The 4,467-nt window shown below is 32.5% G+C and overlaps 1 non-coding gene across 1 annotated transcript; it reads left to right on the top strand.

Moving 5' to 3' along the window:
* The first annotated feature begins 3,395 nt into the window (after positions 1 to 3,395).
* On the top strand, positions 3,396 to 3,502 carry LOC149527163 (small nucleolar RNA R71). Its single transcript, XR_016351276.1, has one exon. It is a non-coding gene; the product is annotated as a small nucleolar RNA R71 (small nucleolar RNA).
* The last annotated feature ends 965 nt before the right edge of the window (positions 3,503 to 4,467 follow it).

The following is a 4,467-nucleotide window of genomic DNA, read 5'->3' on the forward strand; positions in this document are numbered from 1 at the left end:
AGGCTAGGATAAGGGTATGGTAAAGAATATATTTAGGCTCAAGTTCACCTTAAGCACTTAATCAATCTAAGGCCTATAAAGAGCTCGAAAAAATTTATTTTTATAGCACGCTCAAAATTGAAATAAATTTTTCTTTATACAACACACTTTATTATTTTTTTTCAAAACATCTCCAAACTTATTTTTGACAATTATGAACAAGGGGTAAATTTCTAACACCCATCATTTTTTTCTTCTTTTTTTTCTTTTTTTTTCATCAATCCACCATTCTCCCTCAATTTAACTTTAAACTCAAGATACTTCCCAGAAAGATCAAAATACTTAAGGGTGAAAAGTTCAGAATTGGAAATATATAAAAAGGCTTAAGCTAGTATGTAGCTACAGAGAAAAGGAAAAATAGGCTCAAAAGGGGTTAATAAGGATAAATATATAACAGGATAAACTCAAAAAGGGTCAAATGGTCTAAAGATGGACTAAATCATCTCTTATCTAAGTGTCATCTAAGATTTCGCCTCAAAAGATAATCAAACAAATTCTAGAATTCTTAACTTCACTTTTATTAAAATAAATTTTTTTTAAATCACATGAAAATTTGCGTAAAAATATAGTGCTCAAATTATTGGAAGTCACATTCTACAATGAAACAATCATGAGAATATCAACACAAACGTAAATCATACCCATATTCTTCTCAAAAGCTAAAATCATAAAATAATCAAAATATCATCCTAGGATAGGGAAATTTCATAAACAATGTGTCAACTTATCTCTAAATTTTTGTTTTAATTTTAAAATTTTTTTTAGTATAAAAGCTAAAAATTAAAGCTAACTAAACATGCAAAATAATAAATTAAAGATAAGCAAATAAAGATAAATAAAGACCAACAACTTAAATATAGATAAAGACACGCCCCAAACTTAAAACGAAATATTGTTCCCATCGTTTAAAGGAAAGGAACAATAAAAATAAAATAAAGAAAAAGGAAATGAGAACTCCTTTTTACAACAGCCACAATAGTAAAACAATCTCGATATCTTCTTCCTCCTCCTCATCATCAACTTTAGCGACAATGGTGGGATCATTTGCAAAGCATGGTAAGCAGCCATAAATAAGGGGTTTTTGTTTTTTTTTTTTTGAACTTTTTGTTAGGTGCTGCGGCACACCCTATAGGTGCTACAAGGTCGCAGGGTTGTTCCCTATGTCTTGCCTTCTCTAGGGAGCTGCAGTGCTCCCTTTGCAACGCTATGGCATCGAAGTACCCACAATTTGATGGACCATGTAACTCATGGTGCTGCAGCGCTCTTACCTACCTTTTTTTTTGGGGAGGAGTAGGAACCTATAAAAAGATAAAAAAAAAGAAAATGATGACAATAAATAATAAAGACATAAAAGAAAAATAGATTAAGAGAAGTAAATTGAGCTAAAAAGCTTGGGTTGCTGCCCAAGAAGTGCATTTTTTAGTCACTAGCTTGACTATAGCATCCTTTTTTTGTAGTTTTCATCCTCAGAATACGGCCTGAGTCTCAGTCCATTAACCATGAATGTGACAGTATCTTCACTATAAATCTCTATTATTCGACAAAGATAAGCCTGTGCCACTATGAAAGGACGTCACCATTTTGCTTTGCATTTTCATGGAAAAAGCATGAAGTATGATCAAGAAAGTAATATTACTTGTTGTCCAACCTTGAAAGGATAATTAGATGGTGGTGGAGGATGCTCCGTCTACGACTACTTGGGTTTAACATGCGGAAGTGGTGGCTTAAACTCCAAGATTGGTACTTGCTCACTTGTAGGTGGAGAAATAGGTTCACCCTTGCCTTTATCAACTAACTCCACTATATAGCAACAATCTATAGAGGTAGGATGTTTACTTGCATCAAAAGTATTAAACTTGACTACCTCTCTTCCAACTCTAAAGGTTATCTTGCCTTCCCTCACATCAATGATTGCACCTGCAATAGCTAAGAATGGTTATCCCAAGATTAAAGGAATTTCCACATCCTCTTCCATCTCAAGTACAATGAAGTCCATTAGAATGTAGAGTTGCCCAACTTTAACCAACACATCCTCAATAATCCTAATAGGGTAGCTAATTGTTTTGTTTGTTAATTGTAAAGAAACTGTAGTAGGTTGTATTTCATTAAGTCCAAATTTCTTAACAATTGACAAAGGTATGATTGAAACACCAGCACCCAAATCACACAAAGCTTTAGTAAATTTAAATCTACAAATAGTACAAAGGATAGAAAAACTCTTTGGATCCTTAAGCTTTGGTAGAAACTTGTTTTGAATTATTACACCACACTCCTCAGTAAGTGCAACTATTTCAAAGTCTTCTAGTTTCCTTTTCTTGGTTAGTATGTCTTTCAAGAATTTAACATAGCTTGGCGTATTTGTCAAGGTTTCCATAAAAGAATATTTATGTGGACCTTTTTAAAGACATTGAGAAATTTCTCTCACTACTTATTAAGCTTTTACTTTTGCAACCTTTGTATCAATTGTGGTGGAGGATAATTTGCTTGCAACTTCACTTGATTTTTAGCTTTCCCATTATCTTTCTTTTAGCTTCAACTTCTTTCTCAACAATTACCTCTTCATCATCTACATGCTCTTTTGATGATTCAATTGATTTTTCACTCACCCCTTCAATTGTTTTTCCACTCTTAAGGGTAATTACATTGCATTGTTCCTTATCTTTAGGATTGGCTTAAATATTACTTGGCAAGGCACCTTGGGGTCTACTATTGATGGAATTTGCAAGTCATCCCACTTGGGTCTCAAGATTTCTCAAAGGGGCTCATTAGCTTTGAATTATAGCATTAGTCTTTGATATGTATTGTATGATAAGTTCTTCCTATTAGGGCTTCTTTTCAGGAATTGGTGGTTTAGCTTGTAGTTGAAAACCAAGAGGCATGATAGGTTTCGGATTTGAAAGCCCTAAGTTATTATTCCATGAAAATTTTAGGTGATTCCTCTAACTAAGATTATATGTATTATATTATGGATTATTTTCTTGCCTATTAAAGTTTCTCACAAATTGGATTGATTCAGAATTGTATGGACATTGATCATTTGAATGGCCTTTTCCACATATCTCACAGATTACAAAGAAGTTTTGGACAGCATGAACTCCCATCGTGTCAAACCTCTTGATTAGTGCAGATACTTGTGTGGTCAAGCCACTGAGTGCATCAATCTCATAAGCTTCAATAGCTCTGCAAGGACCAAACCTTTTTGAGGGTCACTAGTAGTTATTTCAGGTCATTTCTTCCAACAGATTATAAGCCTCTGTAGCATTCTTAACCATTAATGCCCCACTAATAGCATCAATTATGGTTTGTATTGAACCTACCAATCCACTGTAGAATGTTTTAATTTGTAACCAATAGGAATCCCATGATGTGGACATTTTCTAAGTAATTTGTTAAATCCCTCTTAGGCTTCATACAAGGATTCACCATCAAATTGTGTAAATGAGGTCATATCGTTCCTCATCTTTACAATTTTAGACAACGAAAAGAATTTGGCTATAAATTTTGAGCCAAGTCCTCCCATGTAGTCATAGAACCATTAGGCAGTGAATTAAGCTAACTCTTTGCCTTATCTCTTAAAGAAAATGAAAACAATCTTAATCTAATAGCATCATCAGTTTCTCCATAATATTTGAAAGCATCACAAATTTCCACAAAATTCACCAAATGAGAATTATTATCATCACTAGGTAACCCACCAAACTGAACTAAAGACTAAATCACCTGAATGTAAGTTGGCTTAATTTTGAAATTATTTGCATTGATGGAAGGTCTTCTAATGCTATGATGCAAACCTTACAAAAGAGGAACAACATAATCCTGCAATGGTCTATTTTCTTTGAGAACCAGAGTAATGGCATTATTGCCATTGTTGTTGTTATCATCAACCATTCTTTGGTTTAAAGTTGTAACTTGCAAATTCTCCCTTTGACATTGTCTGAAAGTTCTTTCTATCTTCAGGTCAAAAGGAACAAGATTTAAATTGCTTCTTCTTTGCATACAATGACCAAAGATATCTGCAAACAATCAAAAATAATATTAAAACAAGAAAGATAAAATATCAGTAAAAATTCTAGAAAACAATTTTTAAACAACAGTGCCAAAAACTTGCTATTTAATTTTTTACTCACGCAAGTATACGTATCGCAAGGATAGTATAATAGAAACTAGAGTATCGATCCTATAGAGAATTATTCTAAAAGGTTTACCAAGTATTAAAATTAACACAATTTAATTTTATCCAAATGGTTAAAAAGCCAATAATTATTTAAACTAAAATTAACAAAACTAATTAACAAGAATAAAAATCAAAGAAGAAATAAAATTTGGTAAAACTTAATAGAAATAAGCCTAGGATTATAGTATCTTTCACATGCCATCTAAATTTTAATTCCCTTCCTAACTTATTTCAATAGGTTGAATTGTTAATCT

Source organism: Theobroma umbraticum, unplaced genomic scaffold (assembly GCF_002168275.2).
Source record: "Theobroma umbraticum cultivar Fairchild unplaced genomic scaffold, ASM216827v3 scaffold_51.0, whole genome shotgun sequence".
Classification (NCBI taxonomy): domain Eukaryota; kingdom Viridiplantae; phylum Streptophyta; class Magnoliopsida; order Malvales; family Malvaceae; genus Theobroma; species Theobroma umbraticum.